The 20,657-nt window shown below is 61.6% G+C and overlaps 2 long non-coding RNA genes across 2 annotated transcripts; both read left to right on the top strand.

Moving 5' to 3' along the window:
- The first annotated feature begins 9,189 nt into the window (after positions 1 to 9,189).
- On the top strand, positions 9,190 to 11,103 carry LOC138844515 (uncharacterized). The gene is made up of 2 exons (XR_011380407.2): positions 9,190 to 10,249; positions 10,874 to 11,103. It is a non-coding gene; the product is annotated as an uncharacterized LOC138844515 (long non-coding RNA).
- A 1,118-nt stretch (positions 11,104 to 12,221) lies between these two features.
- LOC149122913 (uncharacterized) lies at positions 12,222 to 20,389 on the top strand. The gene is made up of 3 exons (XR_016218654.1): positions 12,222 to 15,335; positions 18,650 to 18,745; positions 19,066 to 20,389. It is a non-coding gene; the product is annotated as an uncharacterized LOC149122913 (long non-coding RNA).
- The last annotated feature ends 268 nt before the right edge of the window (positions 20,390 to 20,657 follow it).

Raw genomic sequence — 20,657 nt, 5'->3', positions numbered from 1 at the left:
CGTGTGTGTGTGCTTGTGTGAGTGTACACCCGGCACGTGCCGGCACGTGCCCAGGGACCGCGGTCAGGCTGCGGAGGAACAACACTGTCGCCGTGAAAGGTCCGGAACAGCAAACTGGGGGGCCTGAGTTCCTTGCACAGGCAATGGGGGCCCTGAAGGCCTCACGCAGAGGGGACGACGTGCGCAGGTGTGTGTTTTAGAAAAGTGCCCACCGTCTCAGCTCGGGAGAACTCTCCAGTCCACGGCAGAGGTTAGCGGGTACCCTAGTGGTCTGAGCAGCGAAGTGGACGGGGTTGCTAAGCAACAGAGCAGCTGCCAGCAGGGGGTGGAGTCTGTTTCCCCTCCTTTCTGGTCCATGCTAGACTTGGGACACTTCTTAACAAAATATTTATTTATTTGAAAGGCAGAGTACACACACACAGAGGGAGACAGAGACACAGAGAGAGGTCTTTCATGTTCAGGTTCACTACCCAAATGGTAGCGATGGCCAGGGCTGGGCCAGACCACAGCCAGGAGCCAGCAGCTTCTTCCAGGTCTCTCATACGGGTGCAGGGGCCAAGCACTTGGGCCATCTTCCACTACATTAGCAGGGAGCTGGATCAGAAGTGGAGCAGCCAGGACTCAAACCAGCACCCGTATGGAATGCCAGTGTCCCAGGCAGTGGCTTTGCCACATAGCACAGCCCCGGGACATGTTTTGTCCTCGGGAGTGCGATGGAGGTGATACTGTGTGACTTCTGAGGTGAGGCCGTGAGAGACTGGTCTCCTTGCACCTTCCCTTCGGAAGTGAGCTGCCCTTCGGAAGTGAGACCGCCATGCTGTAAGGAAGCCCAAGCTAGCTGGTGAGGAGAGGTGGCTGGGAGAGCCACACAGATGCCAGCGACGCTTCCTGGGAGTCCCACTCCAGGCACGGCCCGAATGCTGCTGGAAATGACCCCAGCTATGGCTCCATGGGCAGAGCAGCTGCCGGAGTCCTCCCTGAACCCCTGACTCAGCCCCCGAGCTGTGGGACCTGGGGTGTCGTGCCGGAGATGGACAGTCCACGCCTACGGCTGAGACCTGGGGTATCGTGTCAGAGATGGACAGTCCACGCCTACGGCTGAGACGTCTGGGTTGTTCCATGCAGGTCAAGCACAGGACTGGCCCCACGTGCTGCCGGGGCCCCATCTAAGCTAAGCTAAGCCCTGCGGGCCTCGTCCTCAGCACAGTCTCGCTCACCCTCACTGGCCAGACGCTCAGTGGCCCCCACCTCTGCATTTCCACATCCTCACCCCTTTCCTAATAAAGTCCATGTCCCCCCATTTTCAAAGCCACGCCTGCCCATCACATCTGTAGATGAGGGGTGTGTCAGGAGAAAGCCGGAAGGAACCAAAGGAAACACAGAAGCAGGGAGGGGGCGGGTCAGATCAGGAAATGGAGGGAGACCCCGGGCAGGGGTGGCGCTGGGCTCACTGGCCCTGGCTGGAGCGTTTCTTGCCTCTGGCCTCTGCTTCTCGTCCAGCTCACTGCCGATGCACCTGGGGAACAGCGGTTACAGCTCAAGTGCTTGAGTTCCTGCCACCCCCACGGGTGAGTCAAGCTGCGCCCACCTGGGATGCCGGCGTCACAGGCAGCAGCTTAACCCGCCGCGCCCAGGGTAAGCGTGGTCATCTCACCCATCTCTTACCAGCGTTCTGGTTTTACCAGCTGTGCTCTGATGAAGTTACATCATGTTACCCAAAAGTGTCACAAAACCACCCGATTCTAAAGACAAGCCAGAAAAGCAGAAAATTCTAGATTTTTGACATCAAGGACTTAGTGACTGAGTTGGTATCACTAGCACCATTTCATAAACTGGGCCTTCTTCATTTTTTTTTAAAGATTTATTTATTTGAAAGGCAGAACTACAGAGAGATAGAAGCAGAGAGAGAGAGGTCTTCCATCCGCTGGCTCACTCCCCAAATGGCCGCAGTGGCTGGAGCTGAGCTCATCTGAAGCCAGGAGCCAGGAGCTTCTTCCGGGTCTCCCACACGGGTGCAGGGGCCCAAGGACTTGGCCATCTTCTACTGCTTTCCCAGGCCACAGCAGGGAGCTGGATTGGAGGTGGAGCAGCCGGGATTCAAACCAGCACCCTTATGGGATGCCGGCACTGCAGGCTTTACCCACTACACCACAGCACCAGCCCCCAAAATGCTCTTAAAGCAAAGTGCACTTTAGCACACTCACTTATGCAACCAACGTTTATGCAAAACTCTTAGCATAAAGCACTGTGGTGGACACACAGTGTAGAAAGATGTGGGCCCCAGAGGATTACAATGTAAGAGGCGAGAAAACCTCCTGGACGCAGGCCTCTGAAGCGCCAGGAACAGGCAAACATCAGAGACTCACGGAGGGAGAATTTCCAGGCCGGGCCTCTGCGCCCCTCGGCTGGCAGGTGGAGCTGGGGTTCCGGCTTGCTCGTCTCCTCGTTCTTCCTCTCTGGGTGGCTGAGGCGGGTTAAGGGAGAGGCGAGTCCTGACCTGCTCAGCTGACACAGAAACCTGCCCCTAAGGGGGCGCTCGCCAGCCGTGGGTGGGAGGCCAGCCCCTCCGGGCCCTCCAGCCAGCTCTGTCTCTAACAAGATCACCTCGCCGGGCTGATGCGGCGGCCAGGCGAAGCCTCTGCAAATGGGATTTTCATATTAACAAGGCCCGCCGCAGGCCGACTGCCAGGCACCGACGTCTGTTTTCAGCTGCCCGGAGCGTGCCGAGCGATGGCGCTCGCTCTGCCTCTGCTGTCATCCAACGACGGTCTGCTCCGACGACGTTCCACCTGCAGGAAACTTAGGGGCGGGGCACGAGTTTCTACAGCAACACCTTTTTCTGATGACCAAATCATCGCCTTTGACAGCCAATGAGAGGGGGCGGTCAAGTGTGCACCTCCTGGGGTCAGCGGCCTGGGCTCGAAGCCCTGCCCCCCACAGCCTGGCCGAGGTGCACATCCCCCGCCTCCGTCTCCCCGTCTGAGATCTGGAGGCAACGGCGGTTCCGGGGCAGAGGCTGGGGGGGACGTGCTGGGTTTGTTCCGGCGCTGGGCTTGCTGCTGTCGCCGAGAGGCTGTGCGTGCGCCCCACAGATGACGACGACTTTAATGGGAGGAGAGCTCTGGCGGAGCAGCCCACGGAGCAGCAGCCTGTTTGCTTTGAGACGAGGCTGCAGGAACTTGCAAGTGCATTGGAGAACACGGGCCAAGCAGCGCAAGGAGAGCAGACATGTCGCCCGGGGGCCAGCTCGCACCAACACAAGTTTAATCCACAGCCCACTCGGTTTCATTATGAATTTCTCTGTTTTTCTTTTTTTTTTTTTAAAGATTTATTTATTTGACAGAGTTACAGAGAGAGAGAGAGAGAGAGAGAGAGAGAGAGGTCTTCCATCCACTGGTTCACTCCCCAAATGGCCACAATGCCCAGAGCTGAGCTGATCTGAAGCCAGGAGCTAGGAGCTTCTTCTGGGTCTCCCACACGGGTGCAGGGACCCAAGGACTTGGGCCATCTTCCACTGCTTTCCCAGGTGCATTAGCAGGGAGCTGGATGGGAAGTAGAGCAGCTAGGACTTGACCCAGCACCTGTAGGCGTCGGCCCCAGCATTTTTTAAATTAGTTTATTTTTATTTATTTATTTTTTTGACAGGCAGAGTGGACAGTGAGAGGGAGAGACAGAGAGGAAGGTCTTCCTTTTTCCGTTGGTTCACCCTCCAATGGCCGCTGCAGCCAGTGCACTGTGGCTGGCGCACTGTGCTGATCCGAAGCCAGGAGCCAGGTGCTTCTCCTGGTCTCCCATGGGGTGCAGAGCCCAAGCACTTGGGCCATCCTCCACTGCACTCCTGGGCCACAGCAGAGAGCTGGCCTGGAAGAGGAGTGGCAGGACAGAATCCGGCGCCCCGACTGGGACTAGAACCCGGAGTGCCGGCGCCGCAGGCGGAGGATTAGCTTATTGAGCTGAGGCGCCGGCCCCCAGCATTTCTTGAGTCCCGGGAGGCTCCCTGCCCGTGTTTCCTGTGCCGTGGACCCGTGGATGAATTCCAGCTGACGGTGCTGAAGTTCCGCCTTCTGGGAGTTGTCTCATTGGCTTCGCCTCCCCCGGCAGTTCCTGGATTTCAGGTGTTGGGCTGAGAACCTGGGTAGACTGAGGGTCGACTTTTGAACGGAGATGCTTCCACTGCATCCCCTGGGACTCCCAGCACCGGGCCCCACGCTCTCAGTGAGGCGAGAATCTCGGCTTCCTGCCGCTCCTTGTGTAGCGTTGCCCAGCCGCCTTTTCCTTAGCCACGGAAGCATGACGGTTCCAAAGTCAACTATTTTATTAGGAGTTGCTGAATGCTCATTTCTGAGTGCTGCCTTTCCTCTGAGACTTTTCTGGAAGGTGCGGCTGTGCAGTCCCTGGATGTGCACAGAGCCGGGTGGGGCCAGAACGCTCCCAGCATCCCTGGACGCACACCGAGGGGCTCAGCCGGGTACCGAGCACTTCCAGATAAGAAGTTGTTGCCATAGCTACTTCCACGTGTGAACAAAGCCGTATTTTGGCTTTCTCTTCTCTCCCTCTAAAAGCGTAGATGTCAACAGATGCCTTTACTTTTAAGTTGTATTTATTTGAAAGGCAGAGTGACTGAGAGGGAGAGGCAGAGGAGGAGACCTTCCATTGGCTGTTTCACTCCCCAAGTGGCTGTAATGGTTGGGGCTGCCATCTGCTGTCTCCCAAGTGTGCATTAGCGGGGATCCGGATTGGAAGTGGAACCTTGGGCATGGGATGCTGGGGTCCCAGGCAGTGACGTCCCCCGGGTGCACACCCACCGCGGGACAGGCCGATGCCAAGGGAGTCACGGGCTCTCTCTTTGGCTCAGCTGCACCCTGGTCCTGCGGGGCAGTTCCCAGCCACACCGGAAGCTGGTGGATTTATCTCGGCGACTTCTCTTCCTCCCTAGGTCTCCTCCTTCACCGTGCTGGCCTCCTGGCCCCAGTGCTGTGGATGTGACGGACCGCTGGTGAATCTGGTGTCTGGGTTATTTCAGCATGGCCAGCCCGACGAAAACCTGGTGCCTTTGGCTCTGTCAGGATCCCTAACCTGCGCCAGCCTTCTAGTGCTCCCAGAGTTGGCAGCGCACGGACTCGAGTCTGGGGTGACCCTCCTTCCCTGAGTCTCCATGAGTCCTTGCTGACCTCTCCACTCATGAGGCTTAACCGCAGGGTCTCGCTCTGTCTGGAGACCTCAGTGTGTTTTCCCAGGTTCTGAGGCAGGTGCCGCGGGCGTCCGTGTGGAGTCCGCGCGCAGGTGGGCACACGCCAGCACGGAGGCCTCGTCGGCGTTCCCGCCCACTGGGGAGGCGTGGGTGCTTCTCCCCTGCAGCTGCAGCTCCTGGCCAGCCCCCGAGGGGGAGGCGAGGCGGACGTGGGACTCCCAGGCCCCAGGGTCAGGCCTGCGTCCTTGGAGGGGCACCCGCAGCCCGAGGCGAGATTGTGGTTCTGAAGTGGCTCTTTCCCCTTCCTCTCTGACTTGCCGGGAGCACCAGGTGTGTCCTCTGCCTGCCGGTCCAGAACCCGAGAAGCTTCAGCTCTGGATTCGGGGTCTCGGACTCACTGGCTTCACCGGTCGCAGTCACCGGATCACCGGCCCCCCCGCCCCGCGGCGCCAGTTACGGCTTCGCAGCAGAACCGTTGGTGCGTCGCTTGCAGGTGCAGGGTTCGGTCACGGGGTGCCTTGCCTTTGTACTGGCGGGGCTGTTCCACTCGTGACGGTTCCAGGTGTGTCACTGTGTGTGGACAGGGCTGACAGTCATGCAGCTGTCCTGCTGCCTGTGTGGCCCCGACGACCTCGTCAACGCCACCACCTGCCTTTCTGCTTGTCTCTCAGGCGAGGGGACCTTGGCAGCCGTGCTGGGTGGTCAGGCAGCCCGGCCCCCTCGGTCCTAGAACACCGGGCCGACTTCATTTGCTTGTAGGGAAGAGAACACCTCCTGCAGCAAAGCATTGGAAACGCTTCCGACCGTTAGAGGTGCTACCGGCGACGCAGGAACGCGCGCCTGGGCGTGGGTGCGGCTGCTGGACACGAGCGCCCAAAGGCACAGCCCGCGCGGGTGGACAGGGACGCACGAGGGCGCCAGAGAGCCGAGGAGCGCCCGGGCCGCGCGGTGCGGTCGGGCGGTGCCCTCTCTCCGAAGGCCCGCGTGGCCGCGGCCCGGGGCTCGGCCGAGCAGGGGAGGAGGCGCCCCTGTGCCCCCGGGGCTGAGCGGCGAGCACGTTCCCACCGCGGGGGCTCCAGACCTCCGCCCTCGGCGAGGACGCCCCCAGGCCGCCTTGGAGCACTAATCCTCACCTCCTCCCTCCGCCGCACCCACCCCGTCTCTATGGCTCTGGGGGCTCCGGAACCCCCAGGTGACATCAGACCGCATATGTCCCTGTGTGGCCTGGTGGCGAGCGTCGGTTCCCCCTGGCCTCAGTACCCGGGTCAGGGCTCCCTCCTCCAGCGCCGCCGGGGTCCCCGGCCGCTCGTCCCCACAGCAGTGGGCCCGGGCCCCTCCACTCTGGCTGCTGTGAGCCTGGGCGCCCTGCTTTCAGTGCCTTGGGGAGCTCAGTGGAGCCCCCAGATTGTGCGGTGATTCTGTTTTTTTTTTTTTTTTTTTTTTTTTTTTTTTTTTGACAGGCAGAGTGGACAGTGAGAGAGACAGAGAGAAAGGTCTTCCTTTGCCATTGGTTCACCCTCCAATGGCCACCACGGCCAGCGCACCGCGCTGATCTGATGGCAGGAGCCAGGTGCTTCTCCTGGTCTCCCATGGGGTACAGGGCCCAAGCACTTGGGCCATCCTCCACTGCCCTCCCTGGCCACAGGAGAGAGCTGGCCTGGAAGAGGAGCAGCCGGGACAGAATCCTGCGCCCCGACCGGGACTAGAACCCAGTGTGCCGGTGCCACAAGGTGGAGGATTAGCCTAGTGAGCCGCACCGCTGGCCGGTGATTCTGTTCTGTCCTGAGGAAGCTCCGTGCAGTTTTCCAAACCGTGCCCAATGCTTGTCATTTTCCGGTTTACATTTTTATTAAAAAAAAATTTATGTGTTTACTTGCTTGAAAGTCAGAATTACAGAGAGGGAGGGAGGGAGGGAGCAAGAGAGAGATGCAACACTTGGTCCATCCTCTGCTGCTTTCCCAGGTGCATTAGCAGGGAGCTGGATTGGAAGTGGAGCACCTGGGACTAGAACTGGCGCCCACATGGGATGCGGGTGCTGCAGATGGCTGCTTAACCGGCTGCGCCACAGCGCCAGCCCCTGTTATTTTCAATTTGTTTGCTAACAGCAGCCCGAGGATGTGAAGTGGTATCTCGTGCTGGTTTGGGGGGTCACCCCCCCCCACCCCGCATTCACTCTCTCTGTAGATAAGAGCTGTGCAGCTTGGCCTGGTGGCTCCGAGCTGGGGCGTGTGTGTGACAGGCAGGCACTGGGGAGCCAGCCGCCTTGGGCCCCACGTCTCTGTGGGGTCCCAGCAACCCCCTCCGTTGGGCTGGGGGGTAAGGCGTGAGACTCCGGGCAGAGCTCTCCGTCCGGTTCTGGGCACACAGTTGGTACTCAAGCCTGGTGACCGTGCAGACAAGGCCAGCGCTACAACACTCAGCCAGGGGGTTGCTTCGGCTGAGGGGCCTTCTCCCCCTTCCTCAACATCCCCCCCCACCAACACCCTGACCCCGCAGGAGGTGCCTTTAGCCTGAGCCCTGTGCTTAGGGTTTTCATGGGTCCCTCTCAGGACCCAGAAGTCCAGGACCCACTGCATGTCCTGGGCACCGGTCAGGGTCACCCAGCCTCAGTCGGAGCCTAGGAGTGCATTCCCTGCTGCAAGGGGAAACTCCTCTGCCAGGGCTCCCACCCCAAAGGCAGCCCCCTCTGCGAGGCCCCTCCCCGGGCACGAGGGGTCGGTGGACTCCAGGAGCGGGGGCCGGTGGACCTCAGAGAGGCTGGCTTTGTAGGGCTGGGCACATGCAGGACGCTGGTCGGGAAGGGGCCGTCTCTGACTTCATCACGCGTGTTTGCTCATGGCGATTTCAACAGAGCAAGAAGTATTTTTGAAATGGGTGCAGTAAGTTCACCGAGGAGCCAGGGAGCGTGGGAGGAGGGAGGGAGGCCGGCCTGCACACCAGCAGCTGCGGGCAGCTTTGTGGGATGAGCCGGTCTGGGTCTCTGCCAGGAGATGGGGTCACACGGCGGGCTTGGAGAGCAGCTGGAGCGGTCCCGCCCTGGAGTCCGGGGCTGGGGAGGGCCAGGCTGGTGGGCGGAGGGAAAGGCTGCCCGGGAGGAGGTGGTGCCAGGGCTGAGCCGGCGGGAGGTCCCGGGCACGGGGTGCCGCCCAGGCACTCTTCCTGGGGGCAGAGAGTCTCAGCAGAGCTGCCTCAGCCATGCAGGGGCCGAGGCGTGGGGTGCGGCTGCTGGCTCCTGAGCCCGTGAACCACACCTGCTCCTTGTCCGCGTGTGTCCGGTGCTGCAGCAGCTGGCCTGGCTGGTGACGGAGTACAGCCCGGAGGAGGTGGTGCGGGCGTGGCATTCTAGGGGCTCATGGGACTTGCTTAGCTGGGCCTTGAATCCAGGGGCAGAGCTGGGTGGGGGGAGGCAGGCACCGGCCCACAGGGGAGCAGTGGGGAGGGAGAGTCGGAGTCTCCGCGTGTGTGCGGCCGCAGGACAGGGCTGCGGGGGGCTGAGCTGCAGAGGGATGCAGGGCTGGTGCTGGGCCTTGATGTCTTGTACGCTTTGCTGGGAAGCCTGAGCTTTGTTTCGGGTGGGCGGGTTTAGAGCACTGGGTGGACGTCGTAGGCAATGACTTAAGAGAATTTAATTCCATTTGAAAGGCAGAGAGAGAGAGAGAGAGCGCTCTTCCATCTGTTGGTTCACACCCCACATGCTTGCAACAGCTGGGGAACTCCACCCGCCTAGGTCTCCCGTGTGGGTGGCAGGGGCCCAAGTACTTGGGCCAACACCAGTTCCTTCTCAGGAAGCTGGAATTGGAAGCAGGGCCGGCGCTGGACGCAGGCCGTCTGAGATGGGCCGCGGGCATCCCGGGGAGTGATTTCCCTCGGCACCGCAGGCCCAGCATGGCACTTTTTTTTTTTTTTTTTTTTACAGACAGAGTGGACAGGGAGAGAGAGAGAGAGAGAAAGGTCTTCCTTTTGCCATTGGTTCACCCTCCAATGGCCGCCTTGGCCGGCACGCTGCAGCCGGCGCACCGCGCTGATCCAAAGGCAGGAGCCAGGTGCTTCTCCTGGTCTCCCATGGGGTGCAGGGCCCAAGCACTTGGGCCATCCTCCACTGCACTCCCTGGCCACAGCAGAGAGCTGGCCTGGAAGAGGGGCAACCGGGACAGAATCTGGCGCCCCGACCGGGACTAGAACCTGGTGTGCCGGCGCCGCTAGGCGGAGGATTAGCCTAGTGAGCCGCAGCACCGGCCCCTGGCGTGGCTTTTTGACTGTGGGGCCTGGATGGTCAGGGCAGGACTGGAGGTGGTGCCAGGATTGGCTTTCTGCAAACCAGGAGGGCTGTCCAGGGCCGTGGTGGAGGAGAGAGCGGAGACGGGAGTGGGACGTACTGTTCTCCGTGGCACGGCTCTAGGGGGCGCTCTTGTGGGCCATGGGCCCGCAGGACCCCCAGAGTCACACACTGCCCATCCTCACCACCCCCCAGGCCTCATGGAGCACACAAAAGATGATGGACGCAGAGCCTCAGGACTGGAGGCTGGGTGACGTCGAAGCTGATTTCCAGGGTTCTGCCCTGGCTTGGAAGATACAGGGAAGACAGAGTGGGTGCCGAGGGCTGCCCCAGAGCCCCTGAGAGCAGGGAGTCCCTCGCAGTGCCTGGTTCCCAGCTGGGCCCGCAGTGGCCTCTGCCAGTGCCCCCAGGGCCTGGGCTCAAGCAGCAAGCATAGGGGTGGGCAGTGCCAGGTAGCTTGGGGTTGAAATCAAGTAGCAAGAAGAGTGAGGGCGACAAAAAGAGCCACCGAGGGCACCCGTGGGCCTCTGTGGTGACCCCCCCCCCCCACTGCAGCACCCGAGGCCCAGCCTGGCCGTGACCCAGTCCCACCCTGCCCAGAGCAAACACGACAGGAGGACGAGCCAGCACCAGGGCTGCAGAACTGGCTGCAAACCAAACACAACCAGCCCCGCTCTGTGTTCAGCCTGGGCTGGGCCGCACCTCCGGGTCCCACGCAGGGAGCTGCTCACCCCCACACTCCCGGGCTCTGCCACCCCTCCCGGAAGAGCCCTCGCGCAGGGGTGAGTGTGCCTGTCCTCGGTTAGGAGCGTGGGTCCGGGGCCGGGCACTTGCTCCTTGGGGATGTGCGTGGTGAGCTCAGCCGGAAGGCGGCCTCCGACTGTGCCGTGTGGCTGCACAGGGAAGGCTGCTCTGCCTCCTCCAAGGACAGGCTGCGCTGCTGCCCGGGTCCCCAGCGGGCGGGAGGAGCCTGAGGTGGTGGTGCTGGGGGCTCCAGGTTCACGAGAACAGACAGGATCGGGGCGTGGGTCTGGAAGTCTCAGAGTTGCCGAGCTCTGCCATCTGAGCTTCTGGGAACGCGCACCACACCTGGGGTGACGTCACCCTGCAGGCTGAAGCTGCCCTCGGGCTGCACCTGTGCGCACAGGAAACAGGGGTGGGTTTCCTGTTACCTATTGTGTGCACTCCAGAATCCAGAAAATCTCACGCTGGAACCACTTGGAGTCCCATGCGTTTTGGATGCGAGATCCTCAACTTGTATCCTTAAGGGACCTCTGCTTGGGTGGCCAACAAAACCCCGATGGTTAGAGCTGGCGCTGTGGTGTAGCAGATTAGGCCTCTGCCTGTGGTGCTGCCATCCCATATGGGCGCCGGTTCAAGTCCTGGCTGTTCCTCTTCCGATCCAGCTCCCTGTTAATGGTCTGGGAAAGCATTGGAAGATGGCCCACATGCTTGGGCCCCTGCACCTGCACGGGAGACCTGGAAGAAGCTCCTGGCTTCAGATCGGCCTGGCTTTGGCCATTGTGGCCATTTGGGGAGTTAACCAGCAGATGGAAGATCTCTCTCTGTTTCTACCTCTCTCTCTCTGTAACTCTGCCTCTCAAATAAATAAATAAATCTTAAACAAACAAATAAATCCGATGGTCAGCGCTGGACAAAACCTCTGGGCTCCTGGTAAGGCCGCGGGTTTACCAGTTGGCCACCAGGCTGGGGGGGTCCCTAGGGGCTGCTCACACTTGCAAATTTCTCTTTAATTTGCAAATTGGAGGTTACTCCTATGAAACAGGGCAAGTCAGCGGGCCTAATAATAACCCAGAGCTTCCCTCTGCCCTAAATAGGAGACCTCATTAGCAACCGGGGCTTTTGTTCCCTGGAAGCCACAAAGCAGCCAGTGTCCCTGCTGGGAGGGCAGCAGCAGTTACCACGGCTGCTGGGGGTGGGGTGGGGGTGGGGGTGAGGTTTCTGGCACCCTCCTGTGCTGGCCAGGGGTTAGCAGGGATGCAGCACCCACTGTGGGGAGCAGGGTTTTCCCCTGCCTGCACTGCGAGGGCTGGGGTACTGATAAATTCCTGGGCAGATCCACAGGTGCCAGATTGCACCTGTTTCTCCCCTCCCCAAACCGGTGCCGAGACCTGCTGGAGGGAGCTGGGGGCAATGGGAATGGGGGCAGTGGGAATGGGGGCAGTGAGAATGGGGGCAATGGGAATGGGGGCAATGGGAATGGGGTGGGGAGCAGGTGGCCAGGCAGGAGGTGTGAGGCCGGCTCCCGCGGTGGTCGCTGGAGCTGCTTCTGTGGCGAATCATCTCAGATGGGAGGTGTCTGTACCCTGACTTGTCCGTGTGGAGTTGGGAGCTGGGGGTGTGGATCCCTCTGTGTGTCTGCAGCTGGGAGCGCGCCCCACGCCAAGAGAGGTGGCCGGGCAGTGGCAGTGAGCAGAGCTTGGGCCCCGGGGCCGGGCCGGGCAGTGGCTGAGGCGTCGGACGGCCCCTCCCTCCCTGCGACTCGTCTCCTTTCTTCCATGGGGTTGAAGACTGCGCACGCGCTTTCGTCCCCATTCTGGCCGGCAGCGCTCAACACAGACTCTGCCCCAAGGTCTGTGTTTTCCCCGGGTTTGCCTGGGGCACCACACTGGGCTGTGGCACTTGTGGGAACTAGATGCCCTGTGCCCGGCAGGCTGCAAGTGGGGACCAGCCTTCATTTATCTCCTGGAGTCCCCTCGGTCCCCCCACCGGGGGCAGGGGAGGTCAGGACATACAGCCGGCCGTGCTGTGTCCTAAGCCAGCGACGGAACTTTCTAAAGAGCACTCCGGGGCTTGCTGCCAGCAGTGCTTGGTGGAATTGTGTTTGGAGAGGGGAGAAGCTCTGGTCCTGCTACCTGGAGCTCATGGCAGTGGGAGTCACGGTGGCTCAGCGGCAGAAGCCACCCGAGTGCCATCGAGGGCTGCAAGGACAAGCGACGTGATGTTTCCATAAATGAGGCGGGTCGCAGGCGCACACGGGAGAACGTCGGTCCCCCTGGAGAAGGGAGGGGCACTGCCTCACGCCACAGGGTGGGTGAACCCCGGAGACTTTAAGCTGGGGGAGCCAGGCTGGTCACAGACACGAACATCTGCCTGGCGCTGTCCCCGGGCTGCCAGGCTCAGAGACTGCACACGGCACTGGCCTGCGGCTGGGGGAGGGGCCTGGGGACAGTTGGAGATGGATGGCTGGGGCCACATGGTGGAGAGACTTAATACCACTGAATCTGTGCATTTTTAAAAAAAGATTATTTATTTATTTATTTGACAGGTAGAGTTACAGAGAGAGAGAGACGGACAGAAAGGTCTTCCTTCCGTTGGTTCACCCCCAAAATGGCCGCCACGGCCAGCGCTGTGCTGGTCCGAAGCCAGGAGCCAGGTGCTTCCTCCTGGTCTCCCATAGGGTGCAGGGCCCAAGCACTTGGGCCATCCTCCACTGCCCTCCAGGGCCACAGCAGAGAGCTGGCCTGGAAGAGGGGCACTAGAACCCGGTGCCCATATGGGATGCTGGCGCAGCAGGCGGAGGATTAGCCAAGAGAGCCACAGCGCCAGGCGCTGAATCTGTGCATTTTGCCACGGGGGGCGGGGAGAAGCAGTGGTTCTGCCCGTGCAGGGCGGGTGGCTCAGGGGGCTGAGGTGTCTCCCATCTGCCCCAGCTGAATGTCCAGGACCCCCGCGTCCGAGATGCTGGCTGGAATGAGGCCAGGATGGCGTCCTGCCTCGCCCGTTCCTCTCTTCCGCTGCACCTGTCTGCCCACACATTCCACGGCACAGAACAACGCCTCTCTCACCTTGAACGTGGCAACAGCAATCCTCAGAAGCAGACGCTGAGCCAGACTCAGAGTGCAGGAGGTGATGGGGGGCGGTGCCAGGGGCCACGGATGGGGCGTGAGGAGCGAGGCCCCTGCAGGTACCCTGGTCCCGACTTTGTCGGGCTGACACACAGTTCCACGTCCGTCCCGTGAGCCCTGTTGCCTGCAGGTTCCCCACCTGCTCCCGAGAGGCAGGTGTGGGTGCTTGGCCTGCACACCCCGATGATGCCGTGGTCCTAAGTGAAGACGTCATCGTGGAATTGTTGTCTTTTATCGCGCCATGCAGATGCCGTGCCGTGGTCTGCGTCTGCACCTGCTCAGGTGGCCCCGATTCCGGCGGGGTCCCCATGTATGCAAGCAGCGCCCCAGACAGCGTGCTAAGCCCTGAGCCAGCACGGAGCACCTGATGCATGACAAACTCTGAGGTCGGTTCTCGTGACACCTGCCCATGGCTTTCGCAGACGGATCGGCCGTGGCCTCTGTGCGGTTCAAGTTTTCAGCTTTTCCTGTGCTTGCTTCTAGCCACCCCGGCTCTGCTCAGTGAGAGGACGCAGTCCTCATGGTTCGGGGTGAGGGCAGAGAGGAGGGAGTTCAGGGACAGATGGGGACACACGTGAGGCCTCAGCCATGCGGTCCTGACCTCGTTCCCAACGATACAGGGGCTGCGGGATCCAGCACCTGACTCCGAGTGTCGTCTGCGTCTGGGACACAAGGAGGAGCTTCCTGCCTGTGTTCCCAGGGGACCCTGTTGGTCGCTGCTCCTGGTCACTTGGATCACGCACACAGGAGTGTCCGCCCCAGAGGACCCGGAATTCAATATGCTCTTGCCCAGTGTGGGTGACCTTGGAAGTCATCTACGGGGGGAGGGGCTGCATGGAGGGCCGCGTCCTCTCCTGGAGTGTGAGGGCAGGAGGCGCCGGTGAGTGTGGGGGGCCCAGGCCGCCACCTCGGAGGGCACGTGTCCAGTCCACGCCTGCCCAGAAAGGTGGACATGTGGCAGACACCACGGCTTAGCTGCAGCCCTTGCACTGCTGCGCATTCACGTTTTGAGAGCAGGGCGGCTGGGATAGCTCTCTGGGCGTCCTCCGCATGGCGGGGGCATGCAGGACGTGCCACCTACAGACGTGTGCCGTGGTTGACCGGCCGTGACGCACAGGTGCAAGGTCCTTGCCGTCGCTTGCAGCCGGTCTTCCTCGGAGCTGCTGGGCCCCGGGGCAGCCGGCCACGCTGCTTATTGACAGCTTTTCGCTCCAGGGACTCCTGTGGGGTGGACCAGGAGCCCTTCGCCACGCCCCACGGAAGCCGCTGTGTTTCCTCTTTGGCACAGAACAGCTGCCAGCTGCCACTGGCTTCCAGCCAGCTGCTGGCCCCAGAATTATTGGGTGAGCCGTGGGCAGCCATGAATGATTCCGGCCGCTGGCCAGTCCCCTGGAGTGTGCTTGTCGAACCAGAAGTTCACATGTCGCTTGGCAGGAGGTCATGGGGGAAGAGGCAGGGGAGCTCGGCGTGGGGCGGGGCTCGTGAGCTGGCAGCCTTCCGCTTACTGGAGACCCGTGATGCTCCTCGCCGATCCGGCTGCAACCCGGGGCTCCTGTTGTGCCTGGTGGGTGGAGCCAGCGGCTGGTGCCCTTGGTGGGGTTGAAATGTTAGATTGAGAAGGGGAGAGGCAGACACAGGCCCAAGTGCCACCCTGCAGAGCAACGGGCTGGCGGCAGATCTAAGCCCCCCCTACCTGGAAGCTACCCTTGTAACAGACACCGCGGGCTGTGGGCTCAGGCCGTGGCTCCAGGGAGACGGAATTTCCGCGGGCGGGGGGTGCCGGGGTTCTGCGTGTCAGAGGCTGTTCCTGAAGTTCTGCCTCCTGGAGCCTCTGCCGGGGAGACGGGGGCGGGGCGGGCTTGCCGTGGGTGCTCGGTACCTGACTCAGTCCGTTCTCGGTGGCTGGAAGATCCCTGATGCAGAGGGGAGGCTTACCCAGCTCCCGGTCCTGGGGCTGGAAGGTCCGAGCGCGAGGCTGGCGGCTGGCGAGGAGCCCCAGGTGCGTCCCATGTGGTGGGAGATGTGTGTGCGGAGGGAACACGGGGAGGGAGCGCGGACGCCCGAGAGAAGGGGGCGGCTCCTTCTTCTGCAGTGCCCGTTCTCGTGGGGCCTGGCCCCTCCATGAGACCCGGGCAGTCACAGCCCCAGCACCCCACTGGGCCCTGCCTCTTTCTTCTGCAAAGATTTGCTTATCTACTTATTCGAGTGATGAGAGAGGGGGAGGTGTGTGTGTGTGTGTGTGTGTGTGTGCATATATTTATCTATCTCCATCATGTATCTCCCACCCTCTGGTTCACTCCCCAAATGCTCACAATAGCTGGGGCTGAGTCAGGCAGAAGCCAGGAGCCGGGAACGCCCTCTGGGTCTCCCACAGAGGTGGCAGAGCCCCAGTACTTGGGCCATCGCGTGCTGCCTTCCAGGGTGTGCTTCGTCAGGAAGCTGCATGGCCAGCAGAGGCAGGATGCAGACAGGGGATGTGGACCCCCAGGCGGCTTAACCCCCACTGCGCCTCAGCGCCCAGCCCCGCCCCGCCTCTCCCAGGTCCACCACCTTTCAACGCCAGCACACGGGAGACCAAGCCTTGGTGGGGCCGTCCTCGCTCAGAGCCAGCGGGCCCGACAGGGAACTCACTCGGCAGCCCTCCCTTGTCCTCCAGCGGGGCCGGGAGAAGGGGCCCAGTGGAAGGGACGGAGGGAAGTGAACGCCTGGTAAGGGCGTGTGGTGCGCCGGGAGCTGTCGGGAAGAAAGCCGACGGATTCGTTTGCTTTCCACAGCTGGGACAGGCACGGTTTGCGTGCAGTGGAGTGCAGGCTGCCCGTGCCCCGTGGTCCTGGGCCTGGGTCTGCAGGGGTGCAGCACCAGTGCCCCCCAGTGCCACTGCCCCTCTCTCCCCATGGGCCCGTGCTCCCGAGCCGCGGGGCCTCCTCAGAGCCTGGGCTGTGTGTGCTGTCTCCACGCGGAGGTTTCCTTTGCACGTCCACCAGGCGCTGTGGTAGGCGGCTCTCAGTCTGCACCTGCTTCAACCGGAACTGTCGTGGGGGTGACTCCTCTGCCCCACCGCCTCGGTTCCCCTGTGCCAGGGCTCCTTGCTCTGTGCCAGAGGCCCACGCCCAGGGCCACGCCGTGGCTGGGAAGCAGCCTCGTGGCCCAAGCACAGGACGTGGAGCAGTGGAGCCAACACCGCAGAGCGAGGCCGAGCCCCGCCCTGGGCTTGCTGGGGTTGCTGTAGGTTTGTTTCTGTCCTGAGAGGAAGGAGAAGTCCTGGGAGGGCTTGATTACTTATTTTAAGGTTTATTTATTTATTTGAAAGGCAGTTACAGAGAGGCAGAGACAGAGATGGGAGGGAGAGGGAGAGGGAAAAAGAGAGAGAGGGAGAGAGAGAGGTCTTCCATCCACTGGTCACCCCCCAATGACTGCAATGGCTAGAGCTGGGCCCATCCAAAGCCAGGGGCCAGCTGCCAGGTGCTTCTTCTGGTCTCCCGTGTGGGTGCAGGGGCCCAAGCACTTGGGCCATCTTCTGTTTTCCCAGGCCACAGCAGAGCGCTGGATCAGAAGTGGAGCAGCTGGGACTTGAACTGGTGCTCCTATGAGATGCTGGCACTGCAGGCGGTGGATTTAGCTGCTACGCCACAGTGCTGGCTTTAAATGGGGCCGAGAGGGAGGCATTTCCAGTGGTGGTGACACAACCACGTTTGTTGGCGAGAACAGAGCAGACCTGAGCTGGCCGGTGTGGAGGCCGTGGCTGCAATCCAGGGAGAGAGAGGGCAGCCTGGGGGGCAGAGGCAGGGGCCGACCGGGGGGTCTCGGGGAGCAAAGACGCCAGCACCCCCTGCGGGCTGAGTGTGGAAGACAGGACGCAGGGAGGGGGGGTCCCAGGTCAACCTGGGCCCTGGATGGCGCCGTTCTCCAAGTGGGGGCCGTGGCGGTGCTGGGGGCACTGCTTAGCCTTCGGCTACTTTAACTAAAATCCCAAGAGGAGCTACTTGTAGGGAAGCGGTTGATTTCCGTTACAGCTGCCGAGGCTCGCGGTCCAAGATCAGTGTCCCCTTTCGTCTGCAGGGCCGTGTGCAGAAGCAGGGAGACAGGAAGTGCTCTCTCTGCGAGGACACGCCCTGGCCACTCACAGGGCCCCGTCCGTGTGCCGTCACCGTCGGCATTCACGCAGTCCATCAGCTGCCGCTCCAGTCTGCGCCAGGCCTGTTGAGACCACGGCAGTGCTGGAAGCGGAGGTGGAGGCAGCTTAGGGCCGTGAGGTCATAAGTGCCGACCTGTGCACACTGAGCAGGCGAAGCTCGGGGCCAGCCCAGCGATGCCTCGGAGGGAGGGCGGGGGGTGCCAGGTCCACAGCCCTGCAGGGAGGTCTGGGCTGAGCGGGGCGGCCGTGCCCTCGGCGTGGGAGTGAAGCCAGCTGGCGGTCGGCTCGTCTGAGGACCTTTCATCCATATGGGACCACGGTGCACCTGCTGCACCTCGGAGTCTCTTTTGCTTCTACTGCCTCGTGCCAGCGGAGCGCTCACTTCCCCCGGGGGCCTTCTAGGCCCCCTACACCTGCGTCCAAGCCCCCACGAGTCACGGCCGTGATCCTCCGGCAGGCCTGCGATCGCCCTAGCGTGTTTCAGATTCACGGTGAATTGAAACTGCCAGCACCAAACACTGCCCCAGGCGGGGTTCACGGCACTGGTGGGAGGGAGCGCATCTGTCCCCTGAAGGAAGACACGGGCCAAGTGGCCTCCCTCTCATTTTTCCAAAATCCTCTGAGAACTCCAGCTGTGAAGACCCCACCGGGAGCAGCCAGGGGCTGGTCTGAAGGCTGGGAGGGGCTTGGGGCCAGGCCAGGAGTGGCTGCATGGAGGCCACCTGCTCCCTCAGGCCAGCTGGGAGTTCTCCAGTTCTTGTCCTGAAGGGCACAGAGGGAAGGAAGCAGGTGCAGCTGGCCCAGATAACCGCCTGCAGTGAGGAGGCGGGAGCAGCCAGCCCCGCCCTGCAGGCCGAGGTCCCAGCCTAGCCGGCTTGGATTGGGGCTGATGGGTGGCCTGGCCAGGGAGATGTGGATTCAGGGGCCAGGGGCTGGCTGCAGGTGTTTGAACAAGTCCCCCCGGGGTCTGAGTGTGTAACGCAGGCTTCCCCACTGCCCTGGGGAAACCTCCTTGGTGCCTGTGTTAATCATTAGCTGGGGGAAGGGAGCTGACCGTAAGGAACTGTATGCTGACTGTAATGAACAGAAACCCAGTGCGCGTGTATTGGGAACCTGTTGCATTCCTGGCGTCCTGTGGGCCACGTTCCACACATGGGTCTTGTTATCTCGCTTCACAGAGAGGAAGCGGCTCAGCGACCCCAGACAGTGCCTGCAGCATCCAGCCACGAGCAAGCGGATGCATCAACCCAAGCGCTAACGCGCCCAGGCTCAGGGTGAGGGCCAGGATCGGAGCCGCGACCCAGCGCTTCATAGCACCCAGCAGCAGGGGCTGGGCTGAGAGTGGGGGGTAGCACCCAGCAGCAGGGGCTGGGCTGAGAGTGGGGGGCTCACGGAGGGAGGGGCCGGAGGTGGAGCGGCACTCCGGGGAGGTGGAAGACAAAGTCGCTTGTGGGACAGACAGGAAGGCTGGGAGTGGGCCCAGGACGCAGGGACAGAGCCGGGAGACTTGGGACCGCGCTGTGGGGAATGGGACAAGCACGGCTCCTCCTGGGGTCGTCTCAAAGCTGGTCTTTCCCGTCCGCTCCCCTCCAAGGCCCGAGCCCTGCCTGGGAGTGAAAGCACACATCCTTGCTCCGGTGAGGCCGGAGCCTGGCCTTTGCCGCCTGTGGCAGCAGCCAGCAGGGACGGCTGGAGGGACATTCCTGAGCCGGGACGACAGCTGGTGCGTGTCTCAGGCCGGGTCCGGCCCCACGGTCAGTTCTGACTGTCCAGGCAGCCCGGGGCTGGTGAATGGCCCTCCCCGCCCTCGGCTCTGCTCTGCCGCCTCCCGGGAAGAGGCCTGAGGGGCACAGCGGGCAACAGGAGCCACTCAGGTGGGCGCCCTTGGCTCCCGGGCTGCCCCACCGCGCCCCTCGGGATGGCGCACCCTGCTGAGTCCCCAGTGCGTGAGGGTCTTTAAGAATGTCACAGAAAATGTGGAATGTGAAACAGCTCTGCCTGGATTTCCGTTTTCTTGCGCTGAAATCATCGTTTAATTCCGTTTTGCGTGAGCTTTCTGAAGTCGCTCCTCTTCCTCCACCTGCTGTTGGCAGGACATTAAGACCTGTTTTCTGGGGGGGGGTGACATACTCGCTGGACCAGTATGCCTGAGGCATGCAGGGCGTGGCTCCATGTTTTTAAAAAAATATTTGTATATTTATTTGAAAGAGAGGAGGAGGAGGAAGAGGAGGAGGAGGAGGTGTTACCGGAGAAACAGCAGGGTGTTACCGGAGAAACAGCAGGGTTCTTGTCTTCGCACAAGAAAGAATTCAGGCGTGAGACAGAGTAGTGGAAAGCAGAAGTAGCAAAGTTTATTAGGGCAGGGACATCTGCAAGAACGGATGGGCACTTCTCCAGACAGGACCTGAGAGAGAGTGCAGAGAGTACACCTGGCCAGACCAGGCGGGCGGCTCAGCAGAGAGGCAGAGGGCTGAGCGGGCAGTGGCTCAGCAGAGAGGCAGAGGGCTGAGCGCCGCCTGGTTGAGCGGGGGAGTTAAGGAGATGGGTCTCTGTCTTCACACATCTCCTCCTGAAACAAAGGATTTTATGGCTGCAAATACTAAGAAGCTCCTATCTGAGTTTTTCCTTGAAGGTATCAGACAGGAGGAAGTCTCGCTGGTGCCATCCTGGTTCAGAGGAAGGGTGAGCAGGACCCCCTGGAGAATGGGGATCCGGAGCAGGGTGTTTGAAATGCAGATACTGGGCTGCATCTGGGAGATTGTGGAAGATTTGTCAGGCAGAAGGGGCGGGACCCCCACCTGGCAGGTTATCAGGTAGAAGGGGGCAGGGCAGGATCGAATACAGGGCTGCCCCTGGAACATTGTCAGGATGACTTTGAGATGCAGATGCAGATGCTGGACGTAGATGTCTTCTCTTTAGGCCTGTCACACAGACATAAGCTCATACCTAACTTCCTGCCTAACAGGGGGAGGTAGGGAGGGAGGGACAGAAGGAGGGAGGGAGGGAGGGAAGGAGGAAGGGAGGGAGGGAGGGAGGGAAGGAGGGAGAAAGAGAGAGAGAGAACTTCCGTATGCTGGTTCACTCCCAAAATGGCCACACGGCCTGGGCTGGGCCAGGCTGAAGCCATCTGGGTCTCCCACATGGGTGCAGGGGCCCAAGCACTTGGCCATCTTCTGCTGCTTTCCC

The sequence above is a fragment of the Oryctolagus cuniculus genome, chromosome 12, assembly GCF_051225735.1.
Source record: "Oryctolagus cuniculus isolate XC-2025 breed Fujian yellow rabbit chromosome 12, ASM5122573v1, whole genome shotgun sequence".
Classification (NCBI taxonomy): domain Eukaryota; kingdom Metazoa; phylum Chordata; class Mammalia; order Lagomorpha; family Leporidae; genus Oryctolagus; species Oryctolagus cuniculus.
This window is presented reverse-complemented; position numbering and strand designations above follow the sequence as displayed.